The sequence below is a fragment of the Lissotriton helveticus genome, chromosome 10 (assembly GCF_964261635.1).
Source record: "Lissotriton helveticus chromosome 10, aLisHel1.1, whole genome shotgun sequence".
Classification (NCBI taxonomy): domain Eukaryota; kingdom Metazoa; phylum Chordata; class Amphibia; order Caudata; family Salamandridae; genus Lissotriton; species Lissotriton helveticus.
In genome coordinates, this window is record NC_136071.1 from 99,292,190 (window position 1) to 99,317,743 (window position 25,554).

The 25,554-nt window shown below is 50.5% G+C and overlaps 1 pseudogene across 1 annotated transcript in view; it reads left to right on the top strand.

Moving 5' to 3' along the window:
* The first annotated feature begins 3,917 nt into the window (after positions 1-3,917).
* The window catches only part of LOC144785970 (NADPH oxidase organizer 1-like), a 28,228-nt pseudogene continuing 6,591 nt past the window's right edge, over positions 3,918-25,554 (top strand). Inside the window, exons 1-7 of the transcript XR_013602065.1 lie at positions 3,918-4,098; positions 8,906-8,986; positions 9,078-9,153; positions 10,434-10,611; positions 12,933-13,129; positions 19,148-19,261; positions 20,029-20,146. The product of XR_013602065.1 is annotated as an NADPH oxidase organizer 1-like (transcript). The remainder of the gene's footprint in view (positions 4,099-8,905; positions 8,987-9,077; positions 9,154-10,433; positions 10,612-12,932; positions 13,130-19,147; positions 19,262-20,028; positions 20,147-25,554) is intronic.

Consider the following 25,554-nt stretch of genomic DNA (forward strand, 5'->3'; position numbering starts at 1 on the left):
GGGCCGTAGAGGGCCCGCCCTTTGCCCGGGCTTAGCCCGGCGCCCGCCCCGCGCTGCGTGTGATCTCTCTGGCTAAATAGAAAGATGAGGAGGAGCCTTGATGCTGGTAGGCAGGAGGGCTGACAAGCTGCAGGTGAGTCCGGGGCAATGCAGGCCAGGGGCTGATGGTGCTTGTGGTCCTTCGCACCACCGCCGAGCCTGAAACACAAGGGCAGGGGTCAAGGTCACGGCCTCCGTCATCCCCGGCAAGATTCTTTCCTTGGGTCACGAAATGGCCCACCAGTATCCCTGGAGACAAAGTCCGCACCGCTCCCAACAGCGCAGCGGCACCCCATACTGGAAGAGAATTCCACAGTTTGGCCGCTATGAGGCCAAACGACCGGCCCCCAGCCCTTGCTTTCCTAACACGGGACACACAGACCAAACCTTGATTAGTCGATCGCAAGACTCTACTAGGCAGGAATGGCTTCAGTAGGCCCAATAGTCCCTCTGGGGCTTGAAGCCTCAGGATTTTGTGCGCAATACAGAGCACCTTGAACTGGATGCGAGCTTCGATTGGCAACCAGTGCAGCTTCACAAGAACTTGGGCCACAGAATATGATTTAGGGAGAGCCACTAACATACGTGCGGCTTAGTTCTGGACCCTCTGCAAGCGTTTGATGCTAGCTTTGTTAGCACCAAGATATAAGGCATTGCCATAATCAAGCCTCGCCAAGATGGAAGCCTGCAAGATGGTCTGGCGTACTCTGGGAGGGAAGAAACCAAGCAAGGGTCTCAAACCTCTCAGAAGCACAAAGCAGACTGCGGCTACAGCCTTAGTCTGCTTATCAAATGTTAGACCGGTATTGAACCAGACGCCTAGGTTCTTCACTGTCTCCTTCAGCACCGGTGTGGGCTTTAAATGGCCGGGCCACCATTGCTCTGACCAGAGTCCCTGGTCCTTCTCATACAACAAGATCTCGGACTTGCTGGGATTTAATTGAAGGTAATTAGCCTTCATCCAGGCCGAGATAGCTGTTAGATCCTCCTTGACGTTTTCCAGATTGATCCTACATTTTTGGAGAAGGCAATCACCAACTGGGTGTCGTCGGCATATGACACCATGGACAGCCCTCTATCTCTGGCCACCTTCGCCAAAGGTCCCACATACAAATTAAAATGAAGGGGGCTCAAGATGGAGCCTTGAGGAACCCCCCTATCCAAAGCATGTTCGTGTGAGTGGAACGACCGCTCAGCTAGAAAGGACCGAACCCATTCCAGAGCAGCATCCCTAATACCAATCGTCCAAAGACGATGAAGGAGAATCTCATGGGACATAGTATCAAATGTGGCAATTAGATCCAATAGGATCAAGGCCGCTGAGTCATCTGCATCCAACCTACTACGAATGGATTCCGTGACCGCCAATAGAGCAGATTCCGTGCTATGGCAGGGGCGGAACCCATGTTGAGATGGATCCAAGATGTTATGCTCATCAATGTAGTTGGATAGGATGGCATTTACGGGGGCCTCTACCACTTTCGCCATAAAAGGAAGCTGTGATATTGGGCGATAGTTGCCTGGGTCCTCTGGGTCTAGACATGGCTTTTTCAACAGTGGAATGATCTTAGCGTGCTTCCATGCCCTGGGAATGTAGGCTGACTTCAGCGAGAGGTTGATCAGTTCTAAGGACACCGAGGAGATGAGAGGTAGAATCTGGCGGAAGTGACTCGCTGCTAACGGGTCAGCTGGCGAACCAGATTTGATCTTAACACTTATAATCTGAAATTCTTCCGGCGATAACAATGGCAGGGTCACCATACCATTATTCGTTGCATTAGCTGGCCCTGCTAACTCGGCGTTTTCCATGTGGGTATTCCCCGAGGAGAGGCTTTGATAAATCTGATCCACTTTTCCCACAAAGTGGAGTGCCAAGGCCTCACACTGCTGATTAGAAATGACCGGGGAAGCCCTGGCCCTGGCGATTGCTTGTTGCCTTTGCATGGCAAAATGAGGGACTGTTGGACTGCATTTTAAAATGACCTTTATGACTCCATTTTGTGTTGCCATGCTCTCTGCAACTTGGTGAAGAATTGCTTTTCACGTCCCTGTCAAAACTTGCCCAACCCTCCCTGCTCCTTGTGGTCAAGCCGTTTCCGAGAAGCTGCCTGTTTGCCTCAGCCCTACAGCTGTGCCCGAGGCTCAGCCACATCCTGTCCATTGTTGGTAACTCAGCCTGTCACGACCAGCTGTCCTGTGACCACCCCAACTGATAGAGGAAGCACGAGGTTATGCCCTGTGACCACACCAGCTGATAGAGGAAGCACGAGGCTGTGCACTGTGACCACACCAACTGATAGAGAAAGCACAAGGCTGTGTCCCATGACCACACCAGTGGAGCAAGGAAGCAGGGGGCTGCGTACATTGTGCAATCAGAGACAGATGTCCCCTGGCCACGATTGCACCACACAAGACTGACGAAGAGCTTGCCAGATGAGGAACTTGTCTGAATAGGGAACTTGTATTGTGCAAATGGGCGTGGCTAGCGCTATAAATATGTGCCATGCTGTGAAGTAAGCAGCAGTCTCCCTAGAATTGTCTGTGTACTATTCTGGGACCCTGTCCTTAGCTCGAGCTAATAAATTACTTGCTTCCCTCCACGGCTGGTTGTCCTGGTCTCTTTGGTAAAGTATGATTGATGTACGAAGGACCCGTAGATTCAAGGCGTTTCCCTGCGCCACTGGCTCTGACTCTCCCAGTGGGTGGGGGGGGGTCTCCAAAAAGCCGGTTCTACAGAATGGCTCCACTACCATTTCCCCCATATTTTACGGTGTTTATGGGAACAACCGCTTACATGTAAATACTCTCTTCTTGGATAGAGGTTGTGACCTTACAGCCACAGCTGCTGACAATGGAAGTGGGCCAGGGTTGGATTGGATCAAAAATCGGCCTGGGCACTCCAAAAAAGAAGTGGGCCTCATTTGCGTATTGCTTTTGTGCAAAACACTACTTCAACGAAGTTTTATTAAATGAAGGGGGTGGGGGCAGGTTTTATCAACTAAACTTAGATTTTAAAAAAATGCCCATATTTGTTCACACAGCTGAGGCACCACAATGCAAGTGAGACCACTTCCACTCATGCCCCCGGGCCCCCTTTCCCCCCTATCCCGCCCCCCCCCTCAATCAGCATACATTAGAAAGGAAGTGATACCTCCGCCCATCTGCCTCTAGAAGGGCCCCTCGGGCCCCCACTGGGTCGCTGACGTCATCCTAACAGCACAGACAGCCCCCAGGCTGCCCAAAATAGCAGCTCACAGCTGGAACTCGGCTATAGGCCCTTCGGGCATTTCCCAAGGCCCGCCTTTACCAATCCCCGCCTTACCAATCCCAGCGGCGGCTCAACATCCTGTGATTCTGGGCAAAACCGCTGTATCTCCACGTGACAAAAATAAAAAATGAAAAAGTAGCCTTGTGTAATGTAACTGGGCAAGTTTATAGTTTGTTTTGTATTTGAGAAGTTTTATATAGCGCTGACCTGGCCTGTAGTAGCAGGCGCTATGTGATCACTACGTTCTTGCTACACTTTGCTGCTTCTGAGCGCCCACGGTCCGCGCTCTTCCGGAGGGATCTCGCTGTGTGCGGTGCTTGTACTGCATGTACTTCACAGCGCCTCGAAAGCCAGCGCGGAGCGCTATAATTAGACAAGCCTGTGATGGCCATGGTCAGAGTCCTCTGTGACAAGTCCCCGTCTGCTCTTCCGGCCGGCACGACCCTCCCTCGCAGGACTTCCCGGCATTGCTTCACCTTTGATTGACAGCTCCTCAGGCAGTGAATCGTGGGCACCGGGGATTTATTTGCAGTTAGGGCCTGGAGCGTCCAGAGAGGAGCCAGAGAGAAGAAAAGAAACAAGCTGAGAAAGACGCCCCCCCCCCCAGCCCCCTCCCCTCGCCCCTTCATAAGGAGGCCGGGTGAGAGCGTGAAGGCAGACACTGCTTGCAAGGGCTGAAGCCGAGCACGAGGACAGCTCCCCAAGAGAACAGCATGAGTCGGCGAGGCAGCACCCAGGGGTACCCCTTGGAGGCCAAGGCTGTGGGTGTGGTGCAGCATCACCGGAAGAAGGTAGGTGCCTCCGGGCCACTCTCTCGTCTCCAGAGCATCTCCCGATCTAGGGAAGGGGTTCATTCTATATGTTTGTGCTGTTTTGCAGCAATTATGTATAATTTACTACCCGTAGTATGTTGCTAGTCGGGACCTGCAGTTCTGGACTATATTAGAATCCTCCGATAGCCAGGACATGGCAGGTCTCTTTAGTTATTCCACGCCTGTTCAGTTGGTGGTGGGTGGTTTACTGTTGTGGAATAGTTCACCACTGTGTGATGGACATGGCCCATAGCAGTTCTGCCTCAAGTGAGTGTAAGAGCGACAAGCAGAAAAAGTGAATGATTAAGCAGCCTGTATGAACTACAATCAACTGTCTGACTGCTGAGTGTTATTGAATTTGTTTCAGTGTGACTTATGGATTGTATTGTAATTACATTATATAGTACTTACTACCTCCTCGATGAGGCATTGTTGTGTTTCTACGCTGGTAAGCACGCGGCTCCTGGTCCCCGGGTCTGTGGGGTGTTTTAGTGTTTTTTTATTTTGTTTTTGGTAGTTTTTGTTGGTTTTTCGGATTAGCCTTGTGCTCCACAGAACCCATTCCATGCCTTTACTCTTGCTTCTATGTGCTAAATTACATTAGGTGTAATCCTTAGTGGGAGGGGGATACGTGATTTCATGCACTGGTTGGCAGTCTTCATAGACGAGCTACAGGAGGTTAGGTACTGTTAGGGGGCAGATTTAAAGTAAATATGAGCAAGGCTTTGGGGAGCATCAGAGCGCCTCATTTTAATATAATGGATAATACTATGTACACATGAGAGACACACAATCCCTGACTCACTTAGAATTCATATGTTAGCTGCAGAATGAGCGTTCAGCGTTTTTGTATCACACATTCAAAGACTTTGTGTCAAGAACAACCGAAGGGGAGCAAATGCAGCAAAGGAGTTTGCATCGTTTCAAAAAGCCTTTGCTTGTTTTAGAGATGGGAATTCCTGGTTTTGGAGGGCGGGATGTCAAGTGTCAAAGCGCTTCTCTGGTAGGTGAGGTTTCAAGGAGCGCTTAAGTAAGTAGTGCATTCTAAGGGGCTTTGACAAGGAGATCTATTTTAGCTGCCAGCCCTGGGTGGATAGTGGGGCTTATTTTCTCAAATCGCTTGGTCTGTGAGGACTAGTTTATTTTTCTCCCAACTGTGTAGGAGCCCTTGAAGGTGGTGGGTTTCTGCAAAATATATGTGGGGGTATTTAGTTGTAACCCCTTGTATGTTAAAAAGGTACTTTGATACACTCATCTTCCCTCAATTGGGAGTCATTTTAATGAGGAGAGGACCGGCGTGATGGGGTCATGTTTGATACACGCCTGACTGCAGCATAGAGTGTGGGCTTTAAAGGAGGAAAGGTCCAAAGCAGATGTGGTTGAGGGTGATGTGCACTAGTGATGTGGTCTAGTGGTTGGAATATGGCCTAGTGGAGTAGATGTGGCGGGGTATAGGAGATGGGGTCTAGTAGAAGAAATACGGTAGTTGTGGTTATGAAGGAAATTGAAAAACACTCAACTTCGAAAGTTAAAGTTAGTGCCACAATCCATGACTCTCACATCAAGCCAAAGCATCACTTGCACACCAGGTGCATTGCTTGTGGCCACACAATCGAAATGTCAGATGCAATCTTAATTACTAAAGATATAAACAATGCTGCAGGTCAAATCACGTTAGCGTTAAGACTTCCAGTGAGGCAAAAATAAATACAGTGCCATTTATTTTTTAATTAAGTTTGAATGTGTATCGATGTTTACGCTCAGTGAACTGTATGCACGTGCTGTGCACCCACCTGGTCCAGTGCCAAATGTACGCAGGTGGTACCCAAATCCTCAGGAGGCAGAGGAATGGCTCATGGAGCAAACCAAATATCACACATAGACCCATGGATGAAGGAAAACACCCCCTTCGTGGACAGAACCAACGATGGAATCCTATCCATGAGTGTGGTAGATCCCAGCCCCTGACCTTGAATGACCTACAGGTCTTGCAGAACTCCCTACAGCCTCCCTGGAATACGAAAAACAAAAACTTCGGGGTATTCTTTAATGCTGATCTCTCTTTTGTTCCCCTGTAAATGTATCAGTCAAAGGCATCAACTTCAGGCCAGAATCGTCCCTCTCTTTCAAACATCAGAACAGGAGAGCATGTGAAGCCAGCACCTGAAATCCCCCATTAGTCTGAGTCTCGGTGGCAGCAAGAATGAAATCCGAAGGTGTGTGAATTATTCACAAGCCTTACGGGGCAAAGAAATGGGGTAGTTAAAAAAAAGTCCCTCGCTACAGCCCAGCTAGAAATCATTTATTTGCCTCCCCAACCTGATAGACCGTTTTAGTATTTAATAATTCTCCCTTGCAGTACCCTGAAGTGACCGTAAGGGGACGATGCAGCCCTTTAGAAACCTCTTAGAAAAAAACAGAAAGAATATTGTGGAATAGGTTTGGCTGTGGGTGGAGTCAGTCGCAGGTTGAACTCTACCTGTGAAAGGACGTTTGGGCTGCTGAGGTGTCAGTGACGTTTCAAAGTGGTACTGACAGGTCGATAGAATGGGGTGAGCCAGTCACATCTCAGGTTAGTGACTGTGGTCGGTAGATAGAGCTGGGGAGGAGTCCGTCACTCGCCTGACTAATGCCTCTAAAAGGCCTCTAGAACCGGGACAGTCACTTACCGGTCAGGTTGGTGAATCCGACAGCCATGACGGAAGGGTGGAATTAGTCCCGCTTCAAACTGACAGGCATTGGGGACAGCGATGGAAGCATTTACAGACCAGGTCGGTGGCTTTAGGGCTGGAATAGGGTCAGTCACAAGTCTGATTCATTTAAAAGTCCCCAGGACTGGGGTAGAGTAATTCTCAGGCAGTTCAGTGCATAGGAAAGGCCATTAGGGCAGTTGGTCGATTCAATCCCGTGAACCCGTAAAAGGCCAGTTTCGCATTACGCGAGTTTCGTGGCATTTTGAGAGCATGACATTGTGCACGTGTTTTTACCCTGGGGACACTGGTCAGAGCAGCTTTACTGTTCCTGCAACACGTTTGTGCTCAAACCAGTTTCCTGCAGGTACCTTGTATGAGTCTCGAACAGAAGGTATTTCTTCCCCCGCATTCAATATTCACACTCATATCATGGGTCACTTTACGTGTAATTTTTTGCAAAATTTTGCAGAAAAAAACTCACCTGCACCCCAAGGAGAGACTAGTTTCAGCTCCAGCTGGCATAAAAAAGCAACAACATTGTGATGGGAACTACAGGTACCGGGAAAGGATCTAGTAGGCACAGCAGGTCACCCTGGAGCCCCAAGCTTCACAGGCTCATCCTGTGAATCAAGGGTCATGGGTGAACTGTTCAGATCATGGGGTCAGTGGGGCCACAAGTCGTTGCCAGGGACTTGTGGGAGTTGAGTGGGTGCAGGAATGATGGAGCAATGTTCCCATCGAGGGCAGGTGGTGTGAAGGTCAATCAACCTTGGGGACCCCCCAAAGTGGCTGATTGTGGGGATCAAATGTGCTCTTAGGGGACCAGACACACAAAGGGGAAGAGCCCTGACAGTCGGTGTCTACAGGTGCACGGATCGTGGAACCAAAAGACAACCTCTGTGATGGTGGCTGATTGTGGGGATCAAATGTGCTCTTAGGGGACCAGCACACATAGGGCGAGGCCGCTGACAGTCGGTGTCTACAGGTGCACGGATCCTGGAACCAAAAGACAACCTCTGCGATGGTGTATGTGTGCGTGCAAAAGAAACAATTGATGGACACAATGCTGGACAATGCAAACATTCACCCCCAGTCACAGGGATCTGGGTTTAATCCATCATTCTTTTGCTCACCACACCACCCCAGTATGGACCCAGCCATATGCAAATCACTCTTGACCCTGTTCCTTGTGGGAACAGTCCAGCCCGAACTGCAGGCCAGGTCCTTCCTGGAGTATGTGTGTAAGCAGAATCCTTGAGTCCAGGATGCAGAAAAGGGTGGTGATGTGGGAGAGAGATGTGCATATTTGAACTTGCTTGAATTGAAATACTTAGTTATGCTAAAAGTAAACAGAATTGTATGTACTTTTATTATTTGATCATTGGAATGACAAACGTTGGTGCACAGAGTCACTAACTTGGCATTTACCTCTTTTACATTTTTTCACATCTTTATGTTGGGCAAAAAACACAAGGTCTTTTGCTCAGTTCCTCGGAATGAGTGAGGGCCAAAAAGTGGCGGATGTCGTGTCCTCCGTATTCAGGGCGCTATCAATACCAAAGCACTCTTAACACAGCAGGTGGGACATTCGATGGGGGACCCACATCTACCCAACTTTAAATAAGTTAAACAGTACCTACCAGGGATTTTGTTCACAATCTTAGTTAAGTAGTTGTGACACCTTGAGCATTATGTTTGGTTGATCCTGAATGTAATTCCCTTCTCTTTAGTTGTGTATATATTAAATATATGTATTTTTTTTAAAGAAAAGATTGCCTAGTGTTATATAATTTATGTTTGTGGGAAAACTGTTCACTTAAAAGCAAAGAATTTCTTTTTTGCTCGATTATTCAAAAGTTCACCACTAATCAGGATTGAAGAAAAAGTGATTGCTTTACAAACAACTACTTAACTAAGATTGTGAACAAAATCCCCTGTAGGCACTCCTTAATTTATATCTAGCTTTATTGTCCAAGCTTCCAAGGGTATATTGGGTTTGCCCACTCTTTTTGATACAACTTTAAATAAAGGCTCTTATTTACAAACCCACATTTTATGTGTCCCTAATAGTTCTTTCCTTTCTTCCTCTGCAGATCTACATGTTCTTGGTGCTCTGGTCTGATCGCAACAACATCCTCATCTACAGGACCTATGAGGAGTTCAGAAAATTCCACGTGAGTACACAAACGCCAACCCGGAAGTAGTGCTTTGTTTTTGTCGGGAATAACAGGAAAGGGACCTGACATGCTCTCTTTTCTGTTCCAGGTGAGTCTGAAGAAGAAGTTTCCCATTGGAGCGGGACATATGAAGAAGTCTGAGCGCAGCATCCCTAAGTTCAAAGGTAACACGAATACATGTGCGCGACCCAAGTTTAAACATCAATATCAGTGGAGCAAAGTTAGGGCACCTCATGTGAGACCTAGTGCAGTGATTAATTTGAGCCAGTGGTTTCCGGTGCTCAGCACCGGCACTTAATTATCAACACCACCGGCACTTAATCATCAACACCACCGGCACTTAATCATCAACACCTGCACTTAATCATCAACACCACCGGCACTTAATCATCAACGCTGACACTTAACCATCAACACCCGTTGGCTGCTTCAAACGTTCTGCTCCAGTGCTGAACGTTCAAAAAACGAGTGGGGCAGTGTCGGCCAACGGACGTGCGCAGCACTACCAAGGTAGTGCTCGCGACGACCATTGGCCGACGGCAGCAGCCAACAGGTTAATCATCAACACCACTGGCACTTAATCATCAACACCGGCATTTAATCATCAACACCTGCACTTAATCATCAACACCACCGGCACTTAATCATCAACACCAGCACTTAATCATCAACACCTGCACTTAATCATCAACATCGGCACTTAATCATCAACACCAGCGCTTAATCATCAACACCAGCACTTAATCATCAACACCGGCACTTAATCATCAACATCGGCACTTGATCATCAACACCAGCGCTTAATCATCAACACCAGCACTTAATCATCAACACCAGCACTTAATCATCAACACCACTGGGCACTTAATCATCAACACCTGCACTTAATCATCAACACCAGCGCTTAATCATCAACACCGGCGCTTGAGCACGAGTTAAGGACACATTCATTTTTGGGAGGCACAGGGAGATTAAGTGATTCGCCCAGAATCACAGGATGTTGAGCCGATGCCGAGACTCAAACCTGGTTCCCCAGCTCTGGCGTCGGCAGCTCTAACCATTACGCTACATCCTGCCACATCCTCTTCCCACATGTAGTGTTTCATTGTTAGTAGTTGGTTCTGTGTAGGCGGCACTAACAGGAGAAATGGGCTGGTCGAAGCTGCCTCCTGACGAGAGCTCCAGCTCTTATTTGTTTACAAATTAACCACTGGTTAGTGATCCTTTTTGGATGGGGTAGATTCCATTTCCTGGCAACGACTTGGATCAGCTGTTCAGCTTGCCAGCATTTTCAAGGAAAACACCTATAGATTGTTTGCCATTAATGCTGCTGCATGCATCTTACGTCAGAAAGAGTACGGCCTCCTTAAACAGAGCTGGGTGCACTTTAAATTTAAGTAGAGTTTTCCTGACCTTTTTTTATATTTCCTCATTCACCTGACAGATGCTCCTGCCTTCACATTCAGGAAGGAGTCCAGAAGGTTCCTGGCGCGCCTCAAGCTGCTAGAGAGTTACGTCCAGGAGCTGCTGAAAACAGACGCCAAGATCTCACAGGGCCAGGATGTCACTGGTTTCTTCACACCGCAGACCAGGGATTTTGATCCTGCCTTCACCGAAAACAGGTCTGGTGCCCACAGATACTTTACTTTCAATCAAAAAGTTAGACTGTATGTTTATTGTGTGCTGAATGTATTAGCGTGAGATCAAAATCCAGCATTGCATGGACGACTGACTCCTACCCTTGATCAAGGAACTGAAACAACTTCCTGCATGCAAAGCTGTGGGCAACGTAGAACTATAAAGCATCTTCCACAAAACATGATGGGAGGATGCTAGATATAAGTCTAATCACTGGCAATAGCTCGGGGTACCATTCCAACCCATCGTTCCTTTTCCCACTATGCCACCTCAGATTAGACACAGCTATATGCAAATCCGTCTTGACTATGATCCAATAGGAACAGTCCAGCCCGAACTGCCCGGCCTGGTCCTCCTAACTAGAAAACAAGCATCCTACGACCGGTTTCCCCCTGATTGGGCTCTTCGGTTAGGTGTACCTTGATTCCAGTTACATAGTAAGCACAAGACCCACTTTCGGGAATACCCTTGGCTACTTAGGGCGCTACACCAAACGCACAAAAGGTGATGAGGGGATGCTTGCAATAAGTCTAACCACTGGCAGCCATTCTGGGCAGCATTCCAACCCATCATTCTTTTGCCCACCTTGCTGCCTCAGATTTGACCCAGCCAAAAGCAAATCAATCTTGAACCTGCTCCAATGGTAACAGTCGAGTCCGAACTGCCCAGCCAGGTCCTCTCCAAACTGGAAAACAAGCAACCTAAGACCGGTTTCCCCCTGATGGGGGCTCTTCAGTCAGGTGTATCTTGGTTCCAGTGGTACAGTCAGCACAAAACCCATGTCTGGGCGTACCGCTAACGATTTTCACTCTGAGGGAAGAGTGGAAGATTGAGGAATAATGTGTGCTACAGCCTTATCCTTCAGCAGTTGGACTATCCTCGTAGATGCAGGCGTAGAGCCACCACCTACCCCACGCTTGAAAACCATGACATCCCTCCTTGACCTGGGGCACAGAATTTGGGAAGCATTTGGACTGGGAGGTATAGCGTAGAGGACCCAACGAGCAGTGACCCAAACACATGACAACATTTGTAGGAGTGTAGCAGTCATGCCTCTGTAGATGACACTGAATACAACAATATTGCTAGTTCTTAAGGAATTCGCTGCCAAGCCTCACCAGAAACATAGATCAACTCCTTTCCTTCAGAGAATATTTAACGATTTAATTTTGATGAGTTGGATCACACTTTTGTTCATGGTATCGTGTAGTTGTCCTTTTAGGTTTTGGTACCATACAAAAGTCTTTGGGATTTTGTGATATCTCGTATGGATTAAAAAGGACGAAAGAGTTAGGGTAAAGTAGACAGGTGTCAGAGATGCAGCAAATCTAGCTTCCTGGATGAGGTTGCTTTTGCTGCTGTTCACTGTCTTTGCGTATTCTGGGTCTCAATGCGGAGCGCGCTCCTGTTCCATATTAAAATGATAAATATTTATAGCGCCGGGAGACCCAGTTGTAGTAAACAGGCGGAGAGCATTGTAGGCCACTGCAGGGGAAACACATTTGTGATGTGCTATTTAAAAGACCAACTAACATCTTAGTATGTCCAAGAACCTGGGCAGTGTTGGGGGCCAGAGTTCGATCCTTAGAACACTGCAGCGTGTACCACTTCACAAGCCAACATTGGGGCGTCACCTAGACTAGTGTATCCAAATCTGGAAGCCATGTTCACAAAGGGACAATGGTGCACAAAGGTATTTAAATCTGTCCAGTAGGGAGGATGGAAAGGACACTTCAACACTCCCAGAGTATGGATGTAACAGAGAATGCGAGCTAATGCCAACCACAGTGTGGAACAAATATCAACCACAGTGTGGAACAAATGCCAACCACAGTGTGGAACAAGTGTTCATGAAACAAGGCCAGGTGGGTTATCACTCAGCCATGATTCAGGAATCACACAGGGAAGTACACCTTGGCCCTAGTGGTATTGATCCTGCATTCAGCGGGGAGTCCGGCACAGCTCGTAACAGAGAATATGAAAGCCCGGGGCAGATAGAGTGCTTTAGATACTGATTTGGGAAACCTGGTGATGTTGCTTAGTGGACATGCTAGATCTGCAGGTCCAGACTTGAGGCATCCTGCAGGATCTAGCCAACTAGCATTGAACTAGCTTCAAGTGTGAGATCTAAGATCAGGCACCAAACTGGTACTTTACCCTGTCACATATTGTGAATTTGGCCCAGGCCTCAGGTTTGATTTCTGTTGTATCTCTCATTTGAGATTTTAATGCACTTTGTATTCAATCCTAAGTCTTGCTGTGGCATTTTGCTTTGTACTAAATGGCGTCCATGTCTATTCTCCAGCATCGCCATCATGCCCTCAGAAGCACGAGACGGGAGCAGGAAGATGTCAATGCAACAGGCCAGTGACGCAGTCATTCAACCAATAAGAGCTGAGCAGTACTGTTGCTTGGAGACGTACGAGGCCGCAGATACCAAGAACCGCCCCTTCAAGGTCCGTCGTGGAGAGCTCGTGGACGTGTTACTGAAAGACACCACAGGTACTCACCTACTCACAAATGTATTCACTTACTAGCAGGTGCCATAGAAAGACCCTGACACATGTTAAATTTGAGTTTACCCATAATAGGCATTTGATTTGGTTTCAGTTTTCTAAACCATGCAATCATACATGTTGTAATGTCCCACATACAACCCTAGAAGGACCCAAACACCCATTAATGTTACACAGGTAACCATTGACCTAGCTTTAGGACACCCCCTGCGCCGCACGGCCACCAGCTGCTGCGTGTGCCATCCGCCTGCCTCGCTGACCCTGCCTGCCGCCGGCTGACCACGCCCCCTGCCGCCGAGCGGCGTGGTCTCCTGCGGTCGGGGCATCTGTTACTGTGTTCGCTGCTCTGTTGCCTTTTTAGGCGTTTGTGCCCCGTGTTTCTCCTACTGTGTGCCCCATTGTTTTTACTGTTTACTGTTTTTGCTCATCGCCTGTCCCCCTGTACTTTCTCCCCTCTGCTGCCCCGGTAACCTCCCGCCCCGCTCCCCGCTTCCCGCCTCTGCTGGTTTGCCACGCCCCCTTTTCTTTCTGTGCCCTCCCCGCTCCCGCCTCCCAGCTGCTCCTCCCTCCCTCGCACTTGGCCATAAATGGCGACCGTGCGACGCAGGTGAGTGTGACCTAGCTTTAGGACACCCCCGCGCCGCACGGCCACCAGCTGCTGCGTGTGCCATCCGCCTGCCTCGCTGACCCTGTCTGCCGCCGGCTGACCACGCCCCCTGCCGCAGAGCGGCGTGGTCTCCTGCGGTCGGGGCATCTGTTACTGTGTTCGCTGCTCTGTTGCCTTTTTAGGCGTTTGTGCCCCGTGTTTCTCCTACTGTGTGCCCCATTGTTTTTACTGTTTACTGTTTTTGCTCATCGCCTGTCCCCCTGTACTTTCTCCCCTCTGCTGCCCCGGTAACCTCCCTCCCCGCTCCCCGCTTCCCGCCTCTGCTGGTTTGCCACGCCCCCTTTTCTTTCTGTGCCCTCCCCGCTCCCGCCTCCCAGCTGCTCCTCCCTCCCTCGCACTTCGCCATAAATGGCGACTGTGCGAACGCGCAGCGGTCACGGGCAGCGGGAGCGCCGATTGTGCGCCGAAGGCACGCCAAAGGTAAGCCCGTCTGTGCCCGTCCGCGCCTGGATCGTGCCCAGTGCCAGTACCCCTGGCCCTCGCAGACCCCAGCCCACCCGCCGGACGTACGACGCCACCACCCTCAACGCACTCAACACTGGCCGACTCCCGGAATGCTACCGAGCCACCCCGAGACGCACCCACGGACCCTTCAGCTGCCGCTCCTGCGAGTTCACCTGCATCCGGACCTGCACTACACCCGCACCCACCAAGACCAAGACGAGCAACAACAGCAGCCACCTGAAGTGCATCCTGCTCAACACCCGCTCCGTCCACAGACACGCCGTCGAGCTCTGGAACCTGCTCGACACCACTTCACCAGACGTAGCCTTCCTCACGGAAACCTGGATGAACGCCTCTTCAGCGCCCGAAATCGCCATCGCCATCCCAGACGGCTACAAGATCATCCGAAGGGACCGCATCAACCAGACCGGAGGAGGCATCGCCATCATCCACAGGAACACCATCCGCATCACGACCAACAACGACGACACCCTGACAACCGCCGAACACCTGCACTTCCAGGTCCACATCAACCCCAAGACCACCCTCAGAGGCACCCTCATCTACAGACCCCCAGGACAACGCACACAATTCAGCGAAGACATCGCCGACTTCATCAGCCCGCACGCCCTCCTCTCCGCTGACTACATCCTCCTCGGGGACCTCAACTTCCACCTGGAGAACAACAACGACCGCAACACCACCACCCTGCTGGACAACCTAGCCAACCTCGGACTCAAGCAGCTGGTGACCACCCCCACCCACTACGCCGGACACACACTCGACCCCGTCTTCTCATCCAGCAAGGACATCGCCTTCAGCCACGCCACCGGACTCCACTGGACGGACCACAGCTGCGTCCACTTCAGCTTCAGAAGGGCCACGATTCACCACCACCAACAACAGGCTGCACGCAGAAGCTGGAACAAGATCACAGCCGACCAACTCGCGACCTCCCTGAGCAAGAACCCACCCACCAGCACAACGAACCCCAGCCAAGCGGCCACCAACCTCACGAAGTGGATCAGCGAATGCGCTGACGACCTCGCCCCCCTGAGGACCCCGCCCAGCAGACCCGGCAGCAAGAAAGCCCCATGGTTCACCGAAGAACTCAAGAGCTCCAAGAAGAACTGCCGAGCCCTCGAGAGAACCTGGCGCAGAGACGCAACACCGGACAACATGACTGCCCTCAAGCTCGCCACCCGAAAACACCACCAACTCATCCGCGCAACCAAGAAAACCGCATTCAAGGAACGACTCGACACCAACGCACACAACAGCAAGGAACTCTTCAACATCGTTAAAGAGCTCTCCAACCCCAACGCCGGAAACAACGACATCACCCCCTCGCAAGATCTCTGCAACTCCCTCGCCTCCTACTTCCACAACAAGATCGCGGACATACACAACAGCTTCAGCACTCAAACGACGCACGCCACAACCGAACCAGCGCCCCCCACCATCACCCTCCGCGCCTGGACCCAGATCAGCATCGAAGACACCATCCGGACGATGAACTCCATCCACTCTGGATCTCCGACCGACCCTTGCCCTCACCACGTCTTCAACAAGGCCGACGCCGCCATCGCACCCCACCTGCGGGACATCATCAACACCTCCTTCGACACCGCTACCTTCCCGGAGAGCTGGAAGCACGCCGAACTCAGCGCTCTACTACAGAAGCCATCAGCCGACCCCACCGACCTAAAGAACTACCGCCCCATCTCGCTGCTCCCGTTCCCTGCAAAAGTCATCGAGAAGACCGTCAACAAGCAGCTGGCCACCTTCCTCGAGACGAATGGATCTCTAGACCTCTCGCAGTCTGGCTTCCGGGCCAACCATAGCACCGAGACCGCCCTGATCGCAGCCACCGATGACATCCGAGCCCTGCTCGACAACGGAGAAACAGCGGCCCTCATCCTCCTGGACCTCTCCGCGGCCTTCAACACTGTCTGCCACCGTACCCTAGTACAGCGCCTCAGCAACGTCGGAATCCAGGAGAAGGCACTGGAGTGGATCATCTCCTTCCTCGCCGGAAGGACACAGAGAGTCTGCCTCCCCCCGTTCAGATCTGAGGCCACCGAAGTCATCTGCGGCGTTCCACAAGGCTCCTCGCTCAGCCCAACGCTCTTCAACGTCTACATGAGTCCCCTCGCAGCCATCGCACGCCAGCACAACCTCAACATCATCTCCTACGCCGACGACACCCAGCTGATCCTCTCCCTCACCAACGACCCCGCCACCGTCAGAGCCAACCTCCACGAAGGGATGAAAGAGGTAGCCGAATGGATGAAGAACAGTTGCCTGAAACTGAACACGGACAAGACGGAAGTCCTCATCCTGGGATCCTCACCCTCCACCTGGGACGACTCCTGGTGGGCCCCCGGCCTAGGCAGCGCACCCAAACCAACAGACCACGCACGCAACCTAGGCTTCATTCTGGACTCCTCCCTCTCCATGACAAGACAAGTCAACGCCGTCTCCTCGTCGTGCTTCAACATCCTGCGCATGCTACGCAAGATCTTGCGGTGGATCTCCACCGAGACCAGGAAGACGGTCACCCAGGCCCTCGTCACCAGCCGTCTGGACTACGGCAACTCCCTCTACGCAGGAACCACCGCCAAACTCCAGAAGAGACTTCAGCGGATCCAGAACGCCTCAGCACGACTCATCCTGGACATCCCCCGTCGCAGCCACATCTCCGAACACCTGAGAGAACTGCACTGGCTCCCGGTCAACAAGAGAATCACCTTCCGTCTCCTCACCCACGCTCACAAAGCCCTACACAACCAAGGACCAGGATACCTCAACAGCCGCCTCAACTTCTACGCTCCCAAACGCCAGCTTCGATCGACCGCCCACGCCCTCGCCGCCGTCCCTCGAATCCGAAGAGCCACCACTGGGGGACGGTCCTTCTCCTACCTCGCCCCCAAGACAAGGAACTCCCTCCCGACCCACCTCCGCATGACCCAAGACCACCTCGCCTTCAGGAAGCAGCTCAAGACCTGGCTGTTTGAGCAGTAGCGGACCCCCCTCCCCTAGCGCCTTGAGACCCTCCGGGTGAGTAGTGCGCTATATAAATGCTCTGATTGATTGATTGATTGATTGAGGTACCCAAACACCCATTTTTGTCACACATACACACAGGTACCAATAGAGGTACACAAACACCCATTTGTGTCACATATACACACAGGTACCCATAGAGGTACAGAAACACCCATTCTTGTCACACATACACACAGGTACCCATAGAGGTATAGAAACACCCATTCTTGTCACACATACACACAGGTACCCATAGAGGAACTCAAACATTTTTTAATATCAGTTGTATGCACATTGGTGACCAAGGCTCCCGTAAACTTGTTAATGTTGAGTGTACTCATACACGAGTTAATGTCCTAAATACAACCAGGCACCCACAGAGATGCCCAGAAAACCTATTAATGTTTGGTGTTGTTGTCCAACTGATAATGTCTGACACGCTTCCAGCCATTGACAAAGGTACATTAATTTGTGCCTCTGTGGTTATCTGAAACCTCTGTACTTCTCACATTAGTACCCACACACTCCTTTAACAGGTAACAAATGATGATACAGGAATTCCAGACAGTCAGCTTGAGCATTAGCAAATGGATGGCATCATACTGGTTCTAGAAGAAGCAAGTGGAGCCCACTTCAGAGTGCAGGGACCATCCTAAAATGGCACACTGTTTTAGCTCATAAATCACGTCACTGCCAAGTCCACCCCTTTCCATTTGACTGCCATCCAATTTGCTCAACTGCTCACCTCAGAGGGGCTCACTGGATAGCATTTTGAGGCCGCTTACATGACCTCTGCCCTGTGAGGATTAGCTGCACACTGTTGTTACTTTGGTTGCAGAAGCTTGCTCTTGTGCCACTGAATGCCAGATCTATGCCCCCTACTGCTGTGTGTATGGGGTGCTTTAAATGCTACTTCCCAGGTTGTCCTTGTGTGTGTTGGGAACTTCACTACACTTGTGGCCTACCTGTCCTGTGATGGAAGCTTGTGCTGTTGTTTCTCACGATTGACTTGCGAATGATGGAAGCTTGCACTGCTTCTGCCCAGCAGGCAGAGGAAAGATCACACCAACAGACAAGCATCTTTCTAGACCAGGCCCCTGTTTCAAATGTGACCAAACCGGTGCAGGTTGATTCTTTGAGGGGTAGAGCTCTCAGCCAGCTCCTCACTCATCTGATGCCACTAGAACACAGCCCTCTGTTAAAACCTACTCCCACCCTGGCCCTTTCCCAAACAGGCTAAATCAATACACAGACCGCCTTCCCCAAAGAAACAGGGAGCAGCTTTATCTGTTCAAGAAGTTATTCATGCAAGGCAGTGGACTTTTAAGAAGCTTCTGAACAGCAGATGTTCTTATTCACCGACCATCCCCTCGCACCCTCCTGGATACACCTTCCTCTACAAGTTTTAAGGTGCCTGCTGCATCCCATTTGAAAGGATGAGTAACTTTGAATAATTTGGGTTGAAGGGGGGGCACCTGATCTCTGTGAAGTAGACGCGTGCCCATATGCTGCATCTGTCAGCAGCTGGTTCTTCTGTCCCCATAATGTGCTTGGGCTTATTCCTGTCCACCCCGTAGAGCTGACTTGTATTGATGCTGGTCATGATATGTCTGTGCTTGTGACCCATGACTTAGCTGTTCTGTGTTTTAGGGTCCCTCACAAATAATATATGCACACAGTCCCTGTAAGAAAGGACTTCCTGTGCTTCAGATCTTCTTGATTTCCTTGCATGAACACATATCAGCCAGATGTGGCTTCTACATGATTGGAACCAGACAGCACGCTATGGTTAGGGGTCCTTTTCTTTTGTCGCTCATGCCCGTCCTTCTGTGCTCTTTCCTGCAGGCTGGTGGTTGGTGAAGAATGAGGAGAAACAGCTGGCCTGGTTTCCTACTCCCTATCTGTCCAAACTTTCAACCAGCAAAGAAGCTTCTTCGAGGCGCCCGTCTTCAGACACAGGTAAGTCTGCAAGTTCTTTTTCTAAACCAGTATAATCACCAACATTGGCACCGACCAATCATATGACCCTCTCTCCTGCATTAAGGCCCTCAGCCCTGAATCTGAACTGTGTACTCTTGAGCACCCTCAAACACCAGAGAAGAATAGTCAATGCATGCAACTGGCTTTATGACACCAACACAACAACACGGTCCACTGGGTGTTGTTGGACCATTTGGTCATCCATCATATTTTTAACCATGTTTTGATAGTCGTCTTTCATAGCAAGGTGCTTCAGGGCGCTCTTTGTGATCGACAGAATCGGGGGAGGCCACCTTGACACTCAGGACTGCTTTGGGCTTCTAACTAATGGTATGGGCCACACCAGAGGTGCCCTTATTTAAATTTAATTCCAAGCAATCTGATTTTCATGAGTGTAGAATCCAAACGAAGGTGGTCCTGCTTTAAGGGGTCTTCCTGATTCACTTTCACAGCTCCTGGCCTGACTGTATTGGAGTTGGCACTCACTGCCTGCATGAAGCCCCTTACTTTATTGTATGGTGGGTTAAGACCATAGGCCATTTTTTTTGTTTGTTTTTAAAGATATCAGGGCATATTTACAATCCCCTTGCACCACTTTTGCGCCATGGGAAAAATGACGCAAAAGTGGCGCAAGGGGCTTGTAAATATGCCCCATCATTTGCAACTGTGTTTAAAAGCGGCTGAACAAGATACCCAAGAATGGGTGGGGGTGCGTTCTGAAATAATGCTTTTCTCATTCTGTTTAGGAGAGTTTTACTTCGCAATAAAATCTCATGAGGCCAAGGACACTGACGACTTGTCCATGAACATTGGTGTGGTGGTTGAAGTTCTTGAAAAATCTGACAGTGGCTGGTGGCTGGTCTGGTGAGTTTCTTTTGTGTTTGGCTTTATGTGTTGGCGTCACCTTCATTTTCCTTTTCGTACACAGGCTTAGGGTTATCAGATGTCTCCATCTCATAGGACGCCATTTTTTCTAGTCCAGGAATTTCCCCTTACAAATCATTGTTTTCAGCTGTGCTAGATTGTATGGAGCAAAGGACATGAAAAAAGACTACAGTTCCCAGAATGCACTGATTTGGTAAATGAAAGTCTGGGTTTCGACCCCAGATGTCACAGTGACATCTTGTGGATGGTTATTGTTTGGTCTCTAGCAATTTGCTTTCATTTCTGTTATCACAGACTCCAATGTGTGGACACAGGACCTGTAAATAACTCTAAATTAGCCCTTTTAAATGGGGAGATTTCAAACCATGAATAGTTTTCAGGCTTTTTGGTGTGATGCACGACCTGACTTGTAAATACCTTACCCAACAGCTTGAAGCTGGGGAGCCAGGACTAGACTATAGCCTCATTCTGGCCACTGGGTGATTTGGACTAATGTGGTTAAGTTGAACAGTCTTATTTCTCACCCCTTCCAAAATGCACACTAAAAAGGATTACAAAAAATGTAATCCATACAGAACCCTGTGGCCCACCCTCAGTCATAGGGGGCTCAGAGTTTCAGCAAGAGGGGATGGGCCCGTTGCCAGAGACGCCAAAAAAGTCAGAAGCTGACAAGACAGTACTAGGTTTGCAATCAGCCCCCCTGCTTGCTTTTACTTACTATCTTCCTAAAATATGGGGTCTTAAAGATGTCCCTCTTTTAGCTGCATGTCTATTATGCGCATGATGGTAGGAAGCATTGGTTTCTTGCGCCCCAGTACTTTGCACCAGATGTGTGAAATGAGCAAGCGATAGCTAGCTTTGGTCAGTCACAGTGCACATTTACATTTGATAATCACTATGTCATGCTAGATGATTTTTGGAAATTAACAGCCTGATTCATGAAGCAAAATTGCGCCCGCAATCGCTGCGAAAATGCAATTGCGGGCGCAATGTCCGTAATCGGCATTCAACATGAAATCGCAAACACATAATAGCGAATTCGCAATAATATTCGCAGAATCCCGGTAGGAGAGCATTAGCGAATCGGAAAATGCGACAATCCACGGATCCTGCTAAATAAATTGCGATTTCGCTATACAATCGCAATCGGTAATCATGAAAAACCGCAAATAGCGAAAAACCCAAAAATCGCAGTTTGCGCGGCGCAAATTAAGGACAACTCAAAGCAGGTGGTAACCATAAAAGCCATTCAAAAATATTTTTCAAAAAACCGTTGGCCAATCAGTAACAGGTTCAGGCCTGACCAATCACACATAAGGACAATCAGCAGCAGCATTAGGAGTTCCACAATGCCAGGAATGTACATGGTGGTCAGGCGGCGAAGGCTACAGCGAGCAGCACGGAGGAGAGGCCGGATCCAGGACAGGATATTCCGCCAGCGGGTCACCTTGCTGGGCCAAACCAGAGAGCAGATATATGCAAAATACAGGCTGAATGGGGAAATGATAATCCAGCTAATACAGGACCTTGACCCCCTGATGCAGCACCCAACAAGGCGTACCAATGCGGTGCCTACACATGTGCAGGTATTGTGTAGCCTGCACCTCCTGGCCTCCGGAAGCTTCCAGGGGATAGTAGCGGCTGCTGGGGGGATATCCCAGCCCACCATGTCACGCTGCCTCAAGACTTTTGTTGACGCTATGCTTACCCAGCTACACCGACACATCAAATTTCCCACCAGCCAACAGGAATTGGACTTGACCAAGCTACAATTCTACAATGTAGCCCATTTTACACATGTACTCGGATGCATAGACTGTACCCACATTGCCATCTGCCCACCAGCTGCCACGGAGTATATGTTCCGCAATCGCAAGTCCTACCACTCCCTCAACATACAGATGGTCTGCAATGCTAAGACATACATCACTGACATTGTGGCCCAGTACCCAGGGAGTACCCATGACTCCTACATATTCCGGCACAGCGGCCTCCACACACGACTGGCCAGGGGAGACTTTGGGGAAGGACACCTACTTGGTAAGTATACTTTGTCGACAATGTCACATTGCTATGAAGTAGCAGCGCAGCACAGGCACTCACCCTCTGCTCCTCTCATTCAGGTGACAGTGGCTACGCCCTCCGTGATTACCTCCTCACCCCATACCTCAACCCTGCTACACCCCAGCAACGGCGCTACAATGTTGCACACATTCGGACAAGGAATTGCATAGAAAGGACATTTGGGCTGCTCAAGAGCAGGTTCCGCATACTGCACAAGACAGGTGGGGCCATGTATTACAGTCCTGCAGTGTGCTGCCGCATTGTGGCTGTCTGCGCAATACTACATAACATTACAACCAAGCGCCGGATACCTGTCGACATCTCTGGCAGTGAATCTGAAGGGGACGACCGGCCACCTGCACATGCGCGCCATGCACGCGGGGAGAATCCAGCTGAAGGCCACAGACGTCGCAACCACATCACACTGAACAGTTTCTAATGCACCCTCTTCCCTCACCCCACAAATCACAAATGCATGCAAAAAGTAATAATGACACAACGCCAATGTGTGCTGCTAAAATAAATATTATTGTTTCATTCACAATAATGGTACCACTTTAAATGTTGTCATTGCTAACAGTATTTCAGCATACTGCTGTGTGAAAGGACAGGGCAGGCTTATACTCAGCCTGTGCCTGTAATAGTCATATGAAGTCATGTGCGCCTCCTGCGCGTACCACCCAAGCGCCTCTGTGGCTCATCCTCATCCAAGGCACGTGCAGCTGCTGTGGGCCTGGTGCTGCCCCTGAGTGCCCCTACGTGTGAGGCAGAGTGGCTGCTCACACTCGATGTCCCCTCACTGGCATCATCACCCCCAACAGTGGCAGGTAGAGCAGGAGGGTGTAGTGCTGTCACGGCACTGGTCAGGTGCTCAAGGACCCTGGCCACATCCTCACAGCACTAGATGAGCTGCTGCTGCTGCGCAAGGGACCGCCGCGACAACTGTGATGTGGCATTGCCTATGAGATCATTGGACCTGGTGTAGGCGGTCAGCCGGGTCAATAGCTGACGGTGGCGGCGGCGTGCTGCGTTGCGCTGCGATGTATTTGCAGCAGTGCTGGCCTCCATGGCTGCAGTCATGCGGGACATACCCTCCCCCACACCTGCCATGGCTGCAGTCATGCGGGCCATTCCCTCCCCCACACCTTCCATGGCTGCCGTCATGCGGTCCATCTGGTCCCCCACTCCGGCCACATTGCGCCCAATGTTGTACAGCTGTAGCTGTATGGCACCTTGCTGGCGTGCTTGCAGCTGATGAATACGGAGCATGCGTCTTTCCACGCTCATTCTCACCAGCTCCTGTCCATTCCCCCTCCTGCTGATAGGTGCATTGGTCTGCAGGCGAGGCCTGCCACGCCTGCTCTGCTGGCCTGACACAGTGGGTGGCCGCTGTGTTGCCGCTGTCGCAGGCCCTGATGTTGAAGCACCAGCTGCTGGTGGTGTCACGGCAGGCGTTGTTGGTGCAGCAGGGGCTGGAGGCACCCTGGTAGTGGACCTGGCTGCGGGAGTAGTTGCTGCGCCAGACGCAGGAGGCACCCTGGTAGTGGACCTGGCTGCGGGAGTAGTTGCTGCGCCAGACGCAGGAGGCACACTGGTAGTGGACCTGGCTGCGGGAGTAGTTGCTGCACCAGATGCAGGAGGCACACTGGTAGTGGACCTGGCTGCGGGAGTAGTTGCTGCGCCAGACGCAGGAGGCACACTGGTGGTGGACCTGGCTGCGGGAGTAGTTGCTGCGCCAGACGCAGGAGGCACACTGGTGGTGGACCTGGCTGCGGGAGTAGTTGCTGCGCCAGACGCAGGAGGCACACTGGGGGTGGACCTGGCTGCGGGAGTAGTTGCTGGGGCAGGGGCTGGTGGCTGTGTATGTGGCGGCACCTCCTCCTCATCCTGTGCCTCCTCATCTATTTGCAGCCTCTCGCTGTCGCTGCTGTCTGCACCACCTGTGAGGGGAAGTGGACGTTCATTAGTTGCATGTATCTGTCACACGTGCAGTTGCTACATGCATGCTGGGTGACATTCCCTGACTGGCTATGGCTTTGCGTACTTTGGAACCTGTCTGGCTGCATTGTGGTACATCTACATTGTGGCCACACTACATGTCCCACAATGCTTCAGGGCATTACCTGATGTGGAACGATGGCATGACTATGGAACAATATGGGAGGCTAATTGGTCATGGACATTCATAGGGGACAGGGTCGCAGTCGCATGCCACTTACCTTGGTTGTCTTGGGTGGGGCAGGATGAGTCCAGATGAGTCACTCCGATGACCGCCTCTGTCTCCAGGGTGTTCTCTACTTGGTCCTCCATGGGGGTGTTTGGAGGGACTGTAGGTCCTCCCCCTCCAGTGCCCGATGACTCTCCAAGGCGCTCAGCCACCCTCTCTTTGGCACGACCTTGGAGGTCGTACCAGCGTTTTTTAAGTTCGTCCAGTGACCTATCAGCCACACCCACGGAGTTCACCGTGGACGCTATACCCTGCCAGATCCTGCGTTTTTCCTGCTCCGGCACCCTCCTAGAGTCCTTCCCAAGCAGTTTTGAGTGGTTGGCCACCACCCCTTCTATTAAATGCTCCAGCTCGGAGAATTTTAACTTTCTCTTCCGCCCTGTGGTGTTGCTGGGCCCAGGAACTGCATCCTCAGACATTGCTGCACTGTACTTTCAGAGTTGTATCCAAACAGAATTGCAGGAGCTCTCCCAGTTGCTGACTCGAGGTCTGCCTCACTGTGGTGAATGGGGCTGGGAACGGGCTGCTTCCTGGTTGTGATATCATCACTGTGCTCGAAAAGCGACTTCCCGTTTTCCCGATCTCGCGATTTTGCGATCCCGCTTTTAGCGAATTCGCAATTTCGACACGGATGTAGCCGGAAATAGAGAATTTTCTGCGAATATCGATAATCGCTAACGGCTTTTGTGGCCGCGTGCGATTCGCTTTTTTTTGTTGCAAAACATCATGAATTCCGTTCGGCGGTTTCTCAATAGCGATTCGCAGTTTTTCGCAATTTGAGACTCGCAGAGTCCGGTTTTCATGAATCAGGCTGAAAGTCCTGATTGAGTTAGATCAATATCAATATAGCTGTGCCGGTGTTTATTTCCTTGGTCGTGTGTCATGTTTTTTAAACTATGTTTTGATACTGTTGGCAAAGTGTTATTCCACAACAAAGTGATCTGAGAGACATGTTATGAGATCAACAGGTTCAGGGAAGATACTTTGACTTTCAGGACTGCTGTGGCGTCTGACTGGTGGTCTGGGCCACACCTGAGACATATTTAAAATAATATAATGAAAAGGAGTGAGAAAGGTGTGCATGATTTGCATGAAT